Source organism: Mytilus trossulus, chromosome 11 (assembly GCF_036588685.1).
Source record: "Mytilus trossulus isolate FHL-02 chromosome 11, PNRI_Mtr1.1.1.hap1, whole genome shotgun sequence".
In the NCBI taxonomy this organism is placed as follows: Eukaryota; Metazoa; Mollusca; class Bivalvia; order Mytilida; family Mytilidae; genus Mytilus; species Mytilus trossulus.
This window is the reverse complement of record NC_086383.1, coordinates 33,228,876-33,248,200: the sequence shown is the minus strand read 5'-3', so window position 1 is coordinate 33,248,200 and position 19,325 is coordinate 33,228,876. Positions and strand designations below refer to the sequence as shown.

Below are 19,325 nucleotides of genomic sequence, written 5' to 3'. Positions count from 1 at the left end.
ATGACTTCATAAACCCATCCTCTGTTTGTTATTCATAATGGTTCATATATATTTGCGTCGACTTAACAATCGATACCAGCACTGTATAAACTTTTCGACATACAATGACTAAATTAAATTTGACATTTCAATTAAACTGTGTATTAGTTTACTATGAACGTCGAGTTAATCAAGTACATAAGTGTTGAAAACCGTCACGCTAAATGCCTAAGAATCCCGAATAAAAAGTAATAAATCGCCATCAAAGGGACGTGTTGGTAGTTATTCTATATATTGAGGATTTTGTCAAATCATTGAAGTCGTCTGTCATTGCAGTTAAAAGAACTGATTTGAAGATATATACCTTGGATACGTAAATGTTTGAACTGAGGCGGTTGACCTTCATCGCCGAACAAGTTCCGAAAATGAAGATCGCGAGAAGGAATATACAGAGAAAAATTTGCCCCCAGTAGCAGTATTTGATCCTGTAACGAATTTAGTGTTAGATTCTAAAAGGATAAGCGTGGAGTTTTGTTTAATTAAGAGGAAAATTAAGCACGATATTTCAATCTTTCGTAACAGTTTCCGAGTTTTAAACTTATTTCTGTGGTGCATGATAATTTAAAAGGAAAAAGTTGTGAGAAACTTTTCTTGGTGTCTAAAGTTAATATACCGAAAGATACAGAATTGGTTTTGGACTATGGATAGACCTTGAGAGATAGGATTCTAGGAAACCCTTGAATGACCGGATAACTCTGTCGCTTCTAAATTAAATGTAAAATGTCAATTATCAATTGGTAAGTAGGAAGACAATAATTCATCGATTTATTTTTATATATTCAAATTCAATATTTGGTAAAATTTGTCTAGAGACTAGGTAGTAGTGGTCAGGCTAGAGCACAATTTGTAAGTTGTGCGTACAAGTTTCAAGAATTGAAATCTATACTTGAACAATGTTTAAAGAATGACTGTAATATCTGTTTCTTTCTAATTAAAGTTTGGATCACATGTTTGATGTTATTTCGAATAGATACTACAGCCTACCTTAACTTATTAAGAAAGAAAAAACATTTTTAATTTCATTAAATTTTTTCGTGTCTAAAATATACGTAACAGTGGGGATTAGTGAGTGACTGGATTGAATGTGAAACAATTTCATATATGTTTACAAAAGATCAGGAAATTTGGATATTTTATCGAAAGGTCATTTATTATTTTACTGCATGCATAAATTGATTGAATAGATCAAATTGGTAATAAATATCAATAAAGATATACATTGTATTCCAGAATTCGTCTATGCAAATCACAGGAAAATAATTAATTGGTTGCGTCAATACAAATATTCAGCGATTGTTTGTCAACAAACTTTAATATACTTTGTTCTAATAATAAACATTATGCAACTAGACAACAACAAAACATAATAATCAGGGCAAACATGTACTAGATAGAACATGAATAAGGGCTAATGGACCGGGATTCTGTTTTATACAATATAACAACTAGTTTGATTTTATATGAGGCTTCACACCAGTCCATATGGACTAATACATATAAAGGTAAACAAGGAATGCAGGATATAACTACCGATCGAAAGCAAGGTAAGTAAAAGGCAGTGGCTATGTTGCCGGCTCCGGACTATATGAAATACATTTTATTGAAAAAAATTATCATGAACACACATGATATATGTGGCTACTAGGTGAGATTTCTTTAATCTTTTAGTCTTCGACTAGATAAAGGATAACCATACTTTCGTATGTCGAACAGTTCCACCACCAAATAATAAACGGAAAACTTAATTAACAATCCTAACACAACAACCTTATGTTCACTATTTACATTAGGATCTTTAAGTTTTAATGACTTTATACATGGGAAGTTTACAGTTTTTTTACTTTGACATGGGAAGTTTACAGATTTTTAAGACTTTTTACATACAAAGTTAAGAATATTTCTGATTTTTTACTTTAAGCAGTTTGTTTTATTTTGGTATAGTACTATTTAATGTAATAACACTTACAGAATAAATTACATAAATTCTTTTTAGATAATTCGTAATTCAGAAAAAAACTAAATTCATAGTCTTTGACCTTTAAGAATTGACCTTTATATCTTTAAAGTAATATGGCACTAATTTATTTACTGCGTATTATGAGGGTAAATAGAAAAAAACGACTTATTTAATGTTAATTCACATATTCATTAACTGAGACTTTAAGATTTAATAAAAAGGATTATACTTTTGAAAATTGTATTAAGTAGACTAGATTTTCAAATGTTTGTTTAATTATTCATTGCTGCAACACCCATCCTTGGACCCACTCTTCGTGCATGTTTTTTGTTTGCTTGGTCTTTCATCACCAGTTGATATCATGCATTCTGTATAAGGAACACTGACCTTCTTGATTGGAATTTTATTTTGAGATATCAGGTCAGATGTGACTCAGTAAACAGTTTATATGCTTATTTTGTCCATTAATACTTGTATTGTCATTTTATATGTGAGGTTTTCTTCAAGCACATCAACATTTGAGGTCAGGATGTTCTTACTTGTTCGTAAAATTGTTTGTCTTAATAAGACCGGCAAAATAGCAAAACTCTATACAAATCGCTTTTTTACCGAATCCGATAAAATAAACCCTAACTAAGAGATGGATGTCCATCAATGTCTTTATCATTTTTATCTTTTATAGTGTGACGGTTATTTGTATATTTTATATATTCAGCTAGCCTATGTTCAAAATATGTGTATGTGCGTACTAGGTATGTAAAGTAGATGTAAATGATAATACTATAGAATTTTTTTTCAGAGGCTATAAATTGTACATGTACAGTGACACATGATAACAGTGAGAATGTGAAAAATTGTGAGCTCCGCACATCGTCCTGAAGCAATTTTCGTGCTAATGGCAGAATAAAGTAATTAAAATAGCTGCCAAGGTAGTGTGAATGATATGATAATGTACATGTAGTTTGGTATGAACTTTAAAGTTTTCTTGCACTAATCTTTGAAATGAAGGAGCTGAATAAGGACTACAAATTGATATAAAAATGTGTGTACACCTAAGTAATACATGTATATTCTTATGGGCCTCAGGAAAAAACAGTCCTACAGCTTACGATGTTAACCTCTTTAAATATGTAAGAAATTGTTATTATATAACATTTACAGAGTAAAAAACAAAAACACTGAAATAAATGTAGATATTGTTTTCAAATCTATATATTATGTATATTGAAACTCAACATTATGAAAAAATCACACAAGAGAAGAAAAACATTCAGATTACAGAAATGAACTTTGCATTATTTTCATAATTGAAAATTCTTAAAACTTAAAACTTTCTCATAAATTCTGTTGATACAATGTATACTTCACATTTTGCTGCGCTTCAACAATACTTATTTATCAGATGATTTGCATTATGTTCAGAGTATGAAGATGTAACCTGTAAGTGTTATCTATAAACTTGTATGTGGGTTTAAATGAAGAAGAGAGGAAACCCAACATCACTATTACAACCTAAAGATTTGTAAAGATCTATATTCAGTCATAAACTATCATTATAATGTTTGTTCCATTTAACGTTTCTAAATTTTTTTCTACAATTTTAATGTATCTAAAGATCTAAATTTATTTGTAGGGGGAAATCATCAGAAATTTATGTAAAGAGGAACCTCCTAAAAGAAAAGACAATTCTGAAACAAAATCAACTAATGTACAAAAGATTGATGAAACTCATCAACAAAGGACAAACAACACAAAAACCTCTTATGTTGTCCCGAAAATACGTCAGATCAAGCACAGAAATTTACTAAAGGCGAATTTTCAAAATTAATGCTGGATAGAAGCAATATGCATCTCGATATTTTGAAATATATTCAAAATTGTTCAACTACATTAAATTAATGCCAAATGTAGGAGACCCCGCGAATAGTTGTGAGGACTATGCTGATAAAACTAGGAATTTTACTTAGGAGCAAAGATCATCAATCCTAAAATATTTATGTGACAATGTTCATCCAATCACCTTGCAACACCTTGATGTACATGTACCAAGTCTAATGCATGTCACTATTACATGCACTTTGATACACAGACCATCCAACTTTGATTCAGGTTTGTCTGTTTTTGCTTCTCTTTTATTTCTGTCAGAAGAATATTGACTTTGAAATTTTGCTTAGTTTACATGTATTAGTTTGTGTTTAGATTTGTTTAAAGGCAACTACTTGTGATAAGTCAAAGGGATTTGGTAAGTAGGTCCGAGACCACAATTGTCGTCCCTTGATTAATATAGTCCCTAGTGTTAACAGTGGGTTACTTGCCAATAATTTTTATACCCCTTCCAAGTTTATTTCTCCATGTTTAATGCCTCAAATTGTAAGTAGGGGGTGAAATTACACTGTAAAAAATTTGGGTCCAGAATTTTACAAGAAAGTAGTGATTTGGTCCAGCTGAAAACAGTTCAGGAGTTATGGTGTTGAGATATTGAAAATGAAAGTGTGAGTTTCAGGTTAAATTTTTCGGTCATGGTAGTTTTTGATGATGTTGAAGTCCAATCAACTTGAAACTTAGTACACATGTTTCCTATGGTATGATATTCCTAATTTTTATGCCACATTAGATTTTTTACCCAATTTCATGGTCCATTGAACATGGAAAATTATAGTGCGAGTGGGGCATCCGTGTACTTTGGACACATCCTTGTTCTTCCAATTTTAGTTTGTTTGTGACTGTACAACCATAAGGTCAAACCAAATGATTGAAAATAGGAAATATGGTTGATTCCAATTTTGTAAGCTAGGACAAAAGTGGCCATTGAAAGAAATTAGTTGTCTTAAAAAGTATGTTTGAAATGGACAGTCTATTTTTATGTGAAAAAGTATAATATTCTTCAAAAAAACTTATTTCAAATGTGAAAACTGTAGATATAAGCTGTTAAAGGGGAACCACTAATGATATTGTTATATATAAAAAAAAAAAAAAAGAAGATGTGGTATGATTGCCAATCAGACAACTGTCCACAAGAGACAAAAATATGGGCTTCAACAATGAGCAAAGCCAATACTGCATAGTCAGCTATAAAAGGCCCCGATATGACAATATTAATGTAAAACAATTCAAACAAGAAAACTAATGACCTTATTTAAATATAATAATGAACAAAAAACAAATATGTAACACATAAACAAACGAAACGGCAACCACTGATTACAGGCTCCTGACTTGGGATAGGCACATGCATAGATAATGTGGCTGGGTTAAACATGCAAATTTTTTTTTACATTGGCATTTCCACATATATCACATTGCATTGCACTTTCAGTTTCATTCATCAGTCATTAACGTTTTTTCACAATTTAAGGTTAAGTTTTATTTGTTTTGAATGATTAAACCATTTGCATGATTTCAAATGTCATATCCACTTTTTCCTACCTGCCCCTGGAGGTCTTTTTGAATTCAGTGTTTGTTTGAAATAGCACATCCTATTGATGGCCTCTTTTTCAAAATTTTATTAAAAGTTTCAACTACATAGTTAGATTTTAATTTTTCAGGCTTTTTACATCATATGGCTGATCTAGATGCTGTTTTAAGAGCACAGTCTGTACTGTTTGTGATTGAAGAAGAAGTGGAAACAAAGCCAGAAAATCTGTTGAGTCATACATATATTCTGTTTAATATGTCCCGAAACACAAACTTCAGCGAAGACCTACTTTAGAAAAGATGCATGGCAGCTTGTTTTAAATACTCTCAAAGTATTAGAAGGTACACAAATGTAACCAGTCTGAATATTAAAAATAGAAAACTAACGACCTTATTTAAATATAAAAATGAACAAAAAACAAATATGTAACACATAAACAAACCACTGATTACAGGCTCCTGACTTGGGATAGGCACATGCATAGATAATGTGGCTGGGTTAAACATGCAGATTTTTTTTACATTGGCATTTCCACATATATCACATTGCATTGCACTTTCAGTTTTATTCATCAGTCATTAACGTTTGTCACTATTTAAGGTTAAATTTTAACTTAACTGCTGCAATCAAAGAATTTTCATTGCTTTTTTAGCTCACCTGGCCCACAAGGCCAAGCGAGCTTTTCTCATCACTTGGCGTTCCTCGTCCTTTGTTCGTCTCCGTCGACATCGTTGTTAACTTTTACAAAAATCTTCTCCTCTGAAACTACTGAGTCAAATTTAACCAAACTTAGCCACAATCATTATTGGGGTATCTTTTTGAAAAAAAAAATGTGTGCAGTGACCCAGGCAACCAATCAAGATGGCCGCCATGGCTAAAAATAGAACATATGGGGTAAAATGAAGATTTTAACTCTGAAAATAAAGCATTTAGAACAAATCTGACAAAGGATTGAATTGGTATCTAGTCAATATCTATTTTCCCTGAAATTTTCAGATGATTTGGAGAAATGATTGTTGGGTTGCCTCCCCCTCAATTGGTAATTTGAAAAAAAATGCCTTTTTTGGTTATTATCTTGAATATTGTTATAGATAGAGATAAATTGTAAACAGCATAAATGTTCAGCAAAGTAAGATCTACAAATAAGTCAACATGACCAAAATAGTCAGTTGACCTCTGAAAGAGTTATTGCCCTATATAGTAATTTTTTAACAATTTTCATTAATTTGGTAAATTGGTTTACAAAATACTTTCCTTTCTATCTAAAGCGCCAAGTTTATTATAGATAGAAAAATTGTAAGTAACAAGAATGTTCAGTCAAGTAAGATCTTCAAACACATGTTTGTCATGAATCCATCTGTGTCCTTCATAGACTAAGGTGAGCGACACAGGGTCTTTAGAGCCTCTAATTTATGTTTTAGATATGTATATTAGTAACACTCAGAAGTATTATGATAAGATTTCTCCATGCCAGACAAGAAAAGGCAAAGCTTTAATAGGTCCAGTTGAAGGTGAGTTTCATATTAATGAATATTGAAAAAAACATCTGAACGTAAGTACGTATATGTGGAATAATTGCCATTGGTACCAAACCCAGTTACGACATTGAACAAGTATTAAATAAGCTCTCTACGAGTTCAAGTTTGACATCATTATAAAGTTGACTTTTGACTGGTTTCTGCTGGTTTATAGTAGAAACGTGTTTAACTGGCCATGGACCTAAGAGCAAATTGATTTTATTTCCAATAAGTTAATTAATGAAAATATAAAATGTGTAAAAGATTTTCAAGGAGACAACAATGAGCTAGAGACCAATTTGCATAGATGTAAACTACTATTGGTTACTGTTTGGCCTTCAACATTAAGCAAAATCTTTAAAATGTAGGAAGTTATGAAGACTTTGTGACATTATGTTAAGACTTTGTAATAACTTCACCATTGTTTTAAGGATAACGCGTATTCAAGCACTTTTTAAAAAAAAATGTAGGAAGAATATTCAAAAAGTTTTCAAAAAGGACATCAGACCAGATTAAATCAAGTAAGTAATTCTTGACTTGTGTAAGTATTTTAATTTATAATGTTCTGATTAGTACTGTTTTCTACTGCACAAGTATTTCTTTGAACATACAACAGTTTGGGTTCTAAAGATAAGTCTGAACAATCTTACATATTTATCAATATGCTCCAGTAACATTGATAGTGCAAGATGTTAACTCTGCATAGTATATTATTTACTTTTTATATTTGTATTGATTTAGTATAAAACCAGATAGGTTGTTCATTTGTGTAAGTTGAAATTTGAAAATTCACCTCTTATTCCATTTTTTCTCTTAAAAGATGATTTTGATCTATTTTTTTAGCTTTTTGGCAGAAAAATGAAATATCATTTTTTAAAATGTATTTAATTGTACTTAAAAGGCATCATGAATTATATATAATCATTTATAAAAAATCTGCCCCTAAAAATTAGAGGTGAGTAATTTCAAGCTTTAATGAGTCTCTTGTTTCTGTAGATATCTTGTTTCAATATTTGTGAAACATGTTTATGCCAACCTGGGGAGATATGATATAACAAAGAATACTTACAATTTAGGCAGTTTATTTATACACATTTTTTATACCCCATGCAACTTAAGTTACGAATGGTAAAATATTTTTGACTGGTCCATCGGTATCAAAAAAGCTTGGATGGGATTGTTATTGACAGAAATAAGAGGAGGGAGACTTTTTTCACGAGGAGACTGGATAAAGATCATAGATTTTTGCTTTATGTCTAGAACATGTAGAAAGCACATTTATTTTTCCTATAAATTTCAATGAAGTGCTGGATATCGGTTAAGGTGGACCACTTTGTCAGGGGGGGGGGGGGGGGGGAAGGATGAAAATCATAGATTTATATTTTGTTTGCCTAGTGACAATATAGGGATGTGGGGTATGTGATCCTGCTCACTTAACTAAAGTTCTTTTATAGATAACCAAGCTATAAAAAAAAGTTCTATGACATAATTCTAGGTAAAAAAGATAAGAAATCCTTTGATAGTGATGACAGATCTCCATTTAAAGCAAGACATGGTAGGTATTTTTAAATATTTGTATTTAGAAATACTTATTGCTGTTCTTCTACACATCTACAAATTTCCTACTCAATTATACATGTATCAGGCTTATTATGTTGCATGCCAGAAGCATTTCATCTTAACAAGTCACTTCTAACATCTTATAATTAATTACTTTTTAGAAAAAAGAAGTGTATATTCCTTTACAAGTGAGGAATTTTCTCCATTAGAGCTAGGAAAGCTACGAAATCCTTTACAAGTGAGGACAGTATTCCATTAAAAGGTAGGAAAGCTAGGAAATCCTTTACAAGTGAGGACAATTTTCCATTAAAAGCTAGGAAATCCTTTACAAGTGAGGATAGTTCTCCATTAAAAGCTAGGAAATATCTTACAACTGAAGATAGTTCTCCATTAAAAGCTAGGAAATCCTTTACAACTGAGGACAGCTCTCCATTAATTGCTAGGAAATCCTTTACAAGCAAGGACAGTTCTCCATTAAAAGCAATACAAGGTGAGTGATAACATGTTATTTGATAATTCCATTGACTTATATGCGTGTTTTTAACAACACGGAAAATCAGAATTAAGCAGTATTTATATTGAGTGTTTTTATAAATTTAGAAACACGTCAGAGGGAATCCCAGTTTTGATAAAATACGATAGTTCTCGGAATTCAGATAAATCTATCTTTGTCATATAAGAAATGAAGTGGAGTTTTTCTTATATGTTATTGTTATGAAACTGATATTTAAGATCATTGTAATTCCATAAAGAAATAGAGAACCATCTAGGTCGTTTAGTCAACATTTAATAGACGATCTTGCTCAAAGGTTTGTTATGGTAATTATGCGCATGCGTATAGATTTCTTGACTTCAAGGGGTTTTAGCTCTGGATTCCCCACTCAATTAATTTATATCTCATGGGATCTTTTCTATGAATGTCTGCTATTGAGGGTTATTGTTGTTGCATATCTGTAAATCATATGCATCATTTAAAAAAAATGAATGTAGTCATCATCATAGAACACCCCTTCAGGCGAAATGGAGTCTACCATATTATCGTTTCGAGTTGTCTCACTTCCTTAAATGTTGAGGCAAACGACATGTCCCGTATTAGCTCTTTCTGTCAATAAATGTTCTATTTTATTTAAAACGATCGCAATTTGAACCGATAAATGTGTACGGAAAGGAGTCATGATCACTGACTCAAAGAAAATTAATTATTTGAAGAGTTAGGAATGGGGTTCCTCCTAGAACTAACGTAGGAAAATAGGTGATAAGATACGAAGTGGAATATACTTTCTCTCACTCTGAGTCACAGTGACTGCTGTGGAAAGTAAACTTGGAATTGATAGTACAAAAATAAAACACAATAGGCCTATTTTCATTGTTCTTATAGGATACAACATATAAATATTAACATTTTAAGTAATTTAAGAAACAGTTTATGCATACACACTTATTGATACAACCAAGGTATAACAATAAACTATGACATAATTGTAAGTAGTAGAGATAAGAAATCCTTTGATAGTGATGACAGATCTCAATTAAAAGCTAGGAAATCCTTAAATAGCAAAGACAGTTCTCCATTTAAAGCAAGAAATGGTAGGTATTTTCTATATTTTGTATGTTGATATATTTTTTCTGTTCTAGACATAACTGTGTAGTAAGCTGACTTAAAAAAGAATACACAAGTTTCTTCGTAACACTCACTTCTAACACTTTACAATTAATTTCTTTATAGGAAAAAGAAGTGTGGACAATTCTTCATTAAAAGCTAGGAAATCCTTTACAAATGAAGATATAGTTTTCCATTAAAAGCTAGGAAATCCCTTACAAGTGAAGATAGTTCTCCATTAAAAGCTAGGAAATCCCTTACAAGTGAAGATAGTTCTCCATTAAAAGCTAGGAAATCCCTTACAAGTGAAGATAGTTCTCCATTAAAAGCTAGGAAATCCCTTACAAGTGAAGATAGTTCTCCATTAAAAGCAATAAAAGGTGAGTGATAATATAAATATGTTATATACCTATTACCATTAAAAAGAGGAAGCTAACATAGGGGACAATGAAAGTTAATACCATTACTTTAACCATTCAAAATCCTGAAATTTAGTTTTTGATCCAGATAGTCATTTGAGCTTATGCCATCACTTGCTATAATCCTCATGAATTATTTCCAAAATCTTCCGTTCTGAAATTAATGTGTCAAATACTTCAAAAAGACTTAAAGTGAATGTTCCTTAGGGTATATAGTTTATAAATTTTAATTGATGATTTGATTCATCAACAAATCTTGATGCTGTTGCTAAGAAAAAGAACATAGTTTAGTGGTTTTTGTGAAATTGGTGTCTTTTTAATAGAATTATGCCATTTTCAATTAAATTTTTTAGTGCGTCTTTTCATGTTGTAAAGTTATACTATTGTAAATGAGGTTAGGGTAAAGGTTGGCGTCTGTTAAAACATTCACACCTGTTGCATTTATTATATGCACCTGTCCTTAGTCAGGAGGCTTTTGTTTAGTGGAAGTCGTTTGTTGGTGTGTTTCATATATGTTTATTGTTTCTCGTTTTGTGGATAGATAAGACCCTTTGTTTCCTGTTTGAATTGTGTAACACTGGTCATTTTGGGACTCTTTATAGCTTGCTGTTGGATGTGAGCTAAGGCTCTGTGAAGAAGGCATTACTTTGACCTACAATTGTTAAATTTGAATTCATTGTGAATTGGATGGAGATTTGTCTCATTGGCACTCATACAACGTCTTCCTATTTATATAAAGGATAAATGCAGTTTTGGGCTTATATCTCACTAAAGCAGTTAGAGCAAAAATAATGGAGGTTTATGTAAGTAATAGAACAAGATCTATCTGCCATAAGATGAACAGTGCAATTGGACAACCCATGTTTGGTAACCGTCCCGAAATGGTTGATTTGTTGGTTATTTCATTGTATCGTTAATTCTATTATAGATAGAGAGAAGTTAAAGTAAATAAATTCAGCGAAGTTAGGTATAAAAATAAGTCATTATCAGGTTAAGATCTATATGCATTGTAACTTTCAAACATATCCAACAACCCATTGTCGGGTTACTGTTCCGAAATAGTTATTTTTTAGGGAATTTTATTGTTTTTGGTTATTATCTTCAATTTTTTTTTGGAGATATATAGAGATAAAATGTTACAGCAAAAAATGTTCAGCAAAGTAAGATCTACACATGAGTCAAATGAGTGAAATTGAAATGAGATATTAAACTGTATGCATTAAAAATAGGAGGAACAATTTATTTGCTTATATTTTAAGATTCTGTGGATTTATTGATTTTCGTGGGATACCAATTTTTGTGGATAACGTGGGTGTAGGTGAATCACAAATTTCTCTAGGCTTGTGTCAACACATAATAAAAACCATGAAATGAAATATACAAAAAAACACAATTTTTCCACAATCCACGAAAACTGGTACCCACGAAAATAAATGAATTCACAGTAATACAGCTTACATGTTCCTATATACTTTTTTTTATTTATTTTAATTGAAGTAAATGAAAAATATTTCCTCAGGAATGCCCACCTTCTTAGTTATAAAAGCAAAAGAAATGAAAGCTGAAATTATAGAGTATCTGCAGAATTATAAGCCATTTAAATCATTGCCAAAAGTTGGAGATCCTGTTTAACCATTATGCTGACAACACTAGAGGCATATCTGAGGAAGTGAGAGATGAATTAAAAGAAGATTTTTTAACCAACTATTATTTTATACTAAATGATTTCTCACCTATTTCTGATCTTTTATCTTTTGTCGATGAATGATTAATAAGTCCTGTAATTGCATCTGAAATGAAAATCAGGATTTGAAAAAAAAAATTCATTCTAACCTTCCCTAAAATATTAGTATGGAATTAAAACAATTAAAACTATTTTAAATTTGCATTATGAAGATGAAACTTCTTTTCACAAACTGTTATCATCCTTTTCCAAATCTGAATAAAATTCTTTTATCAGTCAAATCTTCAAAAGTATACAAGTTGCAATTCAGAATGTAAATAAGATTTAAAAGACAAACTGTGAAAAAAACAATCTTTGGACTGATATAAAGTTGTAAAAACTTTAGATTATTTACCCTTTTTAGTATTTTTACCAATCCTTTCATATTCTCCAGTAGTTTCACGGATCCTTTCTAAATTTTGGCAAACATCTATTGGATTATTTAAATCTGGAAAATTAAACAGTTGAGTAAAAATGTAAATGAAAAAGGAGAAAAAACATGCTTATTCCACCAGGGATGATTCTAGGTGTTTTCAAATTGGTCCCTAAAACATCAAATTGGGATTTTTTTAGAATAAAATCTAAGACGAAATAACATTGATTTCCTGTAAAAACGTAAAATGTATATCATTAAGTTTAACCTTTACACTGATGTTCATGTAAGTTGTAACATTTTGAATAATTCTGGATGGGCTACTGTAATTACATGAATATTTTTGAACATGAGGCACTTGTCTATCATCTTAGCTATAGTTACCTAGGCCTATTCCAAAAACATTTCAGCTAACATAAATAAACCACTGAAAAAAATCATTCATCGGGTATTTTTTCAACAGCAGGTCATCTCTATAAATTTACCTTAATTCAAATGGAATAAATTATATGTTTATAGAACACAACCTTCAATGCCATGACAGGCAGAAATTGGTTTAATATAAAATAACATATTAAGGTGTATGCAGTAATATAAAAACAAGAAACTGGAAAACAATAACAAAATGTGACAGATTTCTATTATTCAGATAATGAGTATTCTAATGCAATTTGGATGTAACAATTTTTTTTTCATTGGCTAAAATTTGCTGTCAAATCCACAGTTGGTCAGGCTTAACTAAGGAGGGACCCCCCCCCCCCCCCCCCCCATTTTGAATTGATTGAATCAACAAATGTTCGATTACTACTATATAATTGAAAATAAAACAACACCTACCTTGAATTTGGCGTTTTAATGTAATTTTATCGTAATTTGAAGCGTACGGGTAAGGTAATAACCTCCAGTTTGTAAGTTTTCATTTGTATGACGTCACGTTTAGCCATGACATTTTTGTGCCAAAATAATTCATTAAATTTCGCGTTTTTTTGTTTCTAATTGTCAAGTTTAGTCGTTTTTTAAAGTTTTATCGTACTTTTTCTTTTTAGAATCGGAATAAAAGTACTGTACTTGAACAGTTGTCACTGTCAATTTTAATTTGATGGTTGCAAATCACTGTTTTACTGTCTCTGATACTGTCTACTGTGTAACAATTGACGGTGGCAACTCTTCAACTACAGTACTGTTATTTCTAATGTAACAGAAAGTAAAAAAAAATATTGTTTTCTCTCATAAAAGTTGTACCTTTGTTTCCTGAATGATGTATTATGAATGATATAGTGTTGTGCATCATAGATGGAATGTCAGAACTGACAGATAGATTGAAAATGTCTTTATATGTCAAGCTGAGATACTTTTGAAGATTTGACTGATAAAAGAATTTAATTCAGATTTGGAAAAGGATGATAACAGTTTGTGAAAAGAAGTTTCATCTTCATAATGCAAATTTAAAATAGTTTTAATTGTTTTAATTCCATACTAATATTTTAGGGAAGGTTAGAATGATTTTTTTTTTTTAAATCCTGATTTTCATTTCAGATGCAATTACAGGACTTATTAATCATTCATCGACAAAAGATAAAAAATCAGAAATAGGTGAGAAATCATTTAGTATAAAGTAATAGTTGGTTAAAAAATCTTCTCCTCTGAAACTGCTTAGCCAAATTTAACCAAACATTGCCAAAATCATTATTAGGGTATCTAGTTTAAGAATTGTGTCCGGTGTCCCGGTCAACCAACCAAGATGACCGCCATGGTTAAAAATAGAACATAGGGGTAAAATGCATTTTTTGGCTTATAACTCAAAAACCAAAGCATTTAAAACAAATCTGACATGGGGGTGAAATTGATGATCAGGTCAAGACCTATCTGCCCCGAAATTTTCAGATGAATCGGACAACCCGTTGTTGGGTTGCTGCCCCTGAATTGGTAATTATAAGGAATTTTTGCTGTTTTTGGTTATTATCTTGAATATTATTATAGATAGAGATAAACTGTAAACAACAGTAATGTTCAGCAAAGTAAGATTTTGTTTAATATTCACATAGACCAAGGTGAGCGACACAGGCTCTTTAGAGCCTCTAGTTTTAAAAGCAATGTATTTGCATAATAATAGTCTTTTTAGTTAGTAAAATAAGTTGATGTTTTGTAGGCAGAAAAAGATCAGGAAATAAGAAAATAGATGCAGCAGAATCCAAGAAGTGTACAGTAAGACTGACTGATATTGGTACTATTAAAAACTTGAAAACATATGTAAACAAGACAGAGAAAAAAAGAAAAAGAAGGAAGATATGTGTAAAGAACTTGTAAAAAAAATGTTAAATGTTAAAGGGGCACTAGCTGTCAAATTCATGTTCACCGACTTTACTTTATTTCTAGTATTTGATTTATAATAATGAATAATGTTAACATTTATCCAACCTATTTAAAGTCTAAAAAAAATTAATAAGAGGACACGGTATAAAATTACATTTCGTGTGTTCGCAGTCTAGACCGCCATCTAATTAATTATTGAGTTGACCTCTAAAGTCTTTCAATGACCATATAAGCGATGTAAACATAAATATAGATATAAATAGATCAAGCAAATTCATGCTCTTGGATTATTCTAGGTCTATTTAATTTTATATTATAGATGAAACATTAATGTTTATCATCGTTTTTATCTGTATAAGAATGATTTTCTGTGGATCAAATCAGTCAATCAATTGATTTACCTTTGTTTCACTTTCAATGTTGATATTCTTTTCCTTTAAATAATTTTACACATTCAATTCATGTGTTATCCATTTCAAGCTAAGGAGTTAAATTGAAGTTCACATTAATACAAATTCTATGAGGTTGAATTATTCACTTGCAAGTGAATAATTCATTATCAATGATTTTAGCTTATTTTGACAGAACTAAATCATACTTGCTGCTAAAAGCGAATTATTATTTCACCATTGTATTTCATTAGTGATTGAGCAAAAAAAATAATATATAATTTTTTTTTTATATATCTCGTAGCTAGTGCCCCATTTAGATTTAAAAAAGTTCATCTGATATGAAACAACAAATTCAGGATACTTTGTGTCACATTTCAAATAAGTTGAATGTATATCTACTTACGATAAAACTATGGTATTGCAAAATGTCGTAATTTTTTTTTGTCTTATTGATGAAAATCGATAATAGGAAGAGTAAAAAAGCCTGTGAAGTAAAAATATAAAAAAATATATTAATATATAACAAAATCCCTTCAAGAAAATATTGTGACCTTTAGTTTAGTCATGCAGTTCTATGACAGCAGATCTTTTTTATGTTATGCAACTTTACCATAAGTTTGACCAAATGCAAAGCAAATGCAAAGCAAATGCAAAGCAAACAATAAAAATCAGGAAAGAGAACACATGGATGTATATATTTATTCTGTTTGACTTGAATTTACATTATTATTTATCTAAAGTTTTTCAACTTTTCAATAGATAGACTAAGTGTAAATGTTTGTTATGTCTGCAAATTTTCAATATTATTTTTTCATGGAGTAAATGAGTCTGTATTGCAAACAAAAGAGTGTATTACACAGTTCTTTCCATTAAGTTCATATTTATGCACAAAAAAAATCATAATTATGAGTACTGTTTTTCACTGTTTATTGTATACACCCCTATATCATGTACATAGTATAAGAAGCTTGAGAAAAAAGTTTCCATGTGTATAACAGGGACATATCCGAAAAGTTCAAATTCAGTAAAGTTTTGCTTAAGTCTGATTTTTTTTAGCAAGAACTTAATATATATAAAGAAAATTCAATTCAAAGATGACCTTGATTTTTGCAATGATATATATACATAGATATAATACTTTTACTTAATCATTCTGCTTGGATATCAATTTTGTCAAATTTTAAAATTGAATAAAAAAACAAACAAATACTTGTGTTTAATGATCTTCATACTGTTAGCGTTCAGCCAGGATGAAGAGATTGTGCTCAAAATTGTCTCTTTATTTGATTGAATGAAAGAGTTTTTATCTTTAAAATGAGAAAAGTAGGAAAGTTATAGATCAGTGAAAGAGATTGAACCTTATAGTTATTTTTAGTTACAGTGAGGATAATGATATAATAATGACTATCTTGTGACTTTAATATTTTATTGTTGTTGTTTGTTTATATAAACAATGTTTTAAGTTTCTGTGAATAGGTATAGTTTCTTTATTTACTCCATGTTTTGTTACATTATCAGTTTTTTTGTGGACCTTCAGAATTTGTGGATAATCTTTTGCAACATAAATGTCAAAATATTCACGCATCATGCATCTTGAACTTTATTTTTCTTTACCTATAATATGAACCATAATGTATATAGATATAATCCTTTTACTTCATCATTCTGCTTGGATATACAAGTTGTCTAATTATTGAATTGAATAAAAGACAAATACTTGTGTTTAATGATCTTCATACTGTTAATGTTCAGCCAGGATGAAAAGATTATGCTCAAAATTGTCTCTTTATTGGATTGAATGAAAGAGTAAGTTTTTACCTGTTCAAGTCATTATACTGTTAGAGTACAGCTAGGATGAGAAATAAATGCTACAGTGTTAAATTTAAAAACAAAATTGATTGAGAAATATATATTTTATCTTCTGAAAACAATGATAAAAAATGAATCAACGGTAATAAGGATAATTTTTTGTATATATATGTACATAAATCATGTAAATATTTATATATGTTGTATTCAAGTTGCAATTTTGTACATGTTATATCAAGTTGCAATTTTGTACATGTTATATCATGTACAGAAATATTGTACATGTGATAACTTGTATATAATTGCAAAAAGGCTTGTTATGAACTGTACAAAAATACCTCAAACATAGTATACCATGTACAATACATTGCTTAAAATGGTTTAAATTTTACAAAATTTTAAAATGAATCCAAATAAAGCTGCAAATACATTCAAATTTTACTGACTAAAAAAAAACTCAGAATGTAATTTTAAGAGCACAGTGATCAGAAAGTTTTAGAATTATTTGTATTGCTTCACGATTCATGTTGGCATAATATGTTTTCATAACATGTTTTTAGCTCACCTGGCCTAAAAGGCCAAGTGAGCTTTTCTCATCACTTGGCGTCTGTCGTCCGTCGTCTGTCGTCGTCCATCGTCTGTCGTCCGTCGTCGTTAACTTTTACAATAATCTTCTCCTCTAAAACTACTGGGCCAAATTAAACCAAACTTGGCAACAATCATCATTGATGTATCTTGCTTAAAATTTGTGTTTTTTTACCCGGCCAACCAACCAAGATAGCCGCCATGGCAAAAAAAAAAGGTACACAGGGGTAAAATGCAGTTTTTGGCTTAAAACTTAAAAAACAAAGCATTTAGAGCAAATCTGAAATGGAGTAAAATTGTTTATCAGATCAAGATCTATCTGCCCTGAAATTTTCAGATGAATCAGACAACCCATTGTTGGGTTGCTGCCCCGTACATTGGTAATTTTAAGGAAATTTAATGTTTTTGGTTATTATCTTGAAAATTATTATAGATGGAGAGACCTGAAAACAGCAATAACGGTCATTAAAGTAAGATTTACAAATAAGGCAACATGACCAAAATGGTCAGTTGATCCCTTTAGGAGATATTGCCCTTTATAGTCAATTTTAGTCATTTTTCGTAAATCTCCATGATCTTTTACAAAAATCTTCCTCTCTGAAACTACTGGGCCAAATTAATCCATACTTGGCCACAATCATCATTGGTGTATCTAGAAAATTGTGTTTTTTGACCCGGCCAACCAACCAAGATGACCGCCACGGCTAAAAATAGAATATGGAGGTTAAATGCAGTTTTTGGTTATTACTCAAAAACCAAAGCATTTTGTTAAAATTGTTTATCTGGTCAAGATCTATCTGCCCTGAAATTTTCAGATGAATCAGACAACCCATTGTTGGGTTGCTGCCCCTAAATTGGTAATTTTAAGGAAATTTTACTGTTTTTGGTAATTATCTTGAATATTATTATGGATAGATATAAACTGTACACAGCAAAAATGTTCAGCAAAGTAAGATTTACAAATAAGTCACTAGACCCAAAATGGTCAGTTGACCCCTTTAGGAGTTATTGCCCTTTATAGTCCATTTTTAACAATTTTTTCGTAAATCTAAGTTAACTTTTTCAAAAATCTACCTCTCTGAAACTATTAAGCCAAATTTTACCAAACATAGCCAGAATCATTATTAGGCTATTAAGTTTAAAAATTGTGTTTTGTGACCGAGCTAACCAACCAATATGGTCGCTACGGTTGAAAATAGAACATAGGGGTAAAATGCAATTTTTGGCTTATAACTCAAAAATCAAAGCATTTAGAGCAAATCTGACAGGTAGTAACATTGTTAATCTGGTCAAGATCTATCTGCCCTGAAATATTTAGATGAATCGGACAACGCGATGTTAGGTTGCTGCCTCTAAATTGGTAATTTTAAGGAAATTTTGCTCTTTTGGGTTATTATCTTGAATATTATTATAGATAGAGATAAACTGTAAACAGCAATAATGTACAGCAATTTCAGACACTAAAATAAGTCAAAATGACAAAAATGGTCAATTGACCCCCTAAGAAGTAATTGTCCTTTATAATCAATTTTTTAAATGTTTCATAAAATTTGTAAATTTTTACTAACATTTTCCACTGAAACTACACGGACAAGTTCATTATAGACAGATAATTGTAAGCAG

The 19,325-nt window shown here is 30.5% G+C and overlaps 1 protein-coding gene and 2 long non-coding RNA genes across 3 annotated transcripts in view; 2 read left to right on the top strand and 1 right to left on the bottom strand.

Moving 5' to 3' along the window:
* LOC134689975 (E3 ubiquitin-protein ligase TRIM71-like) overlaps positions 1–19,325 on the top strand; it is a 345,277-nt gene that overhangs the window by 60,885 nt on the left and 265,067 nt on the right. The gene's annotated exons all lie outside the window — the stretch shown is intronic.
* Positions 2,814–14,951, top strand: LOC134690315 (uncharacterized). Its single transcript, XR_010101904.1, has 8 exons — positions 2,814–2,925; positions 3,630–4,105; positions 5,542–5,752; positions 6,833–6,922; positions 7,399–7,449; positions 10,215–10,468; positions 14,140–14,196; positions 14,753–14,951. It is a non-coding gene; the product is annotated as an uncharacterized LOC134690315 (long non-coding RNA).
* LOC134690710 (uncharacterized) lies at positions 12,253–13,951 on the bottom strand. The gene is made up of 3 exons (XR_010102000.1): positions 13,846–13,951; positions 12,586–12,678; positions 12,253–12,297 (listed from the first exon to the last, which is right to left on the bottom strand). It is a non-coding gene; the product is annotated as an uncharacterized LOC134690710 (long non-coding RNA).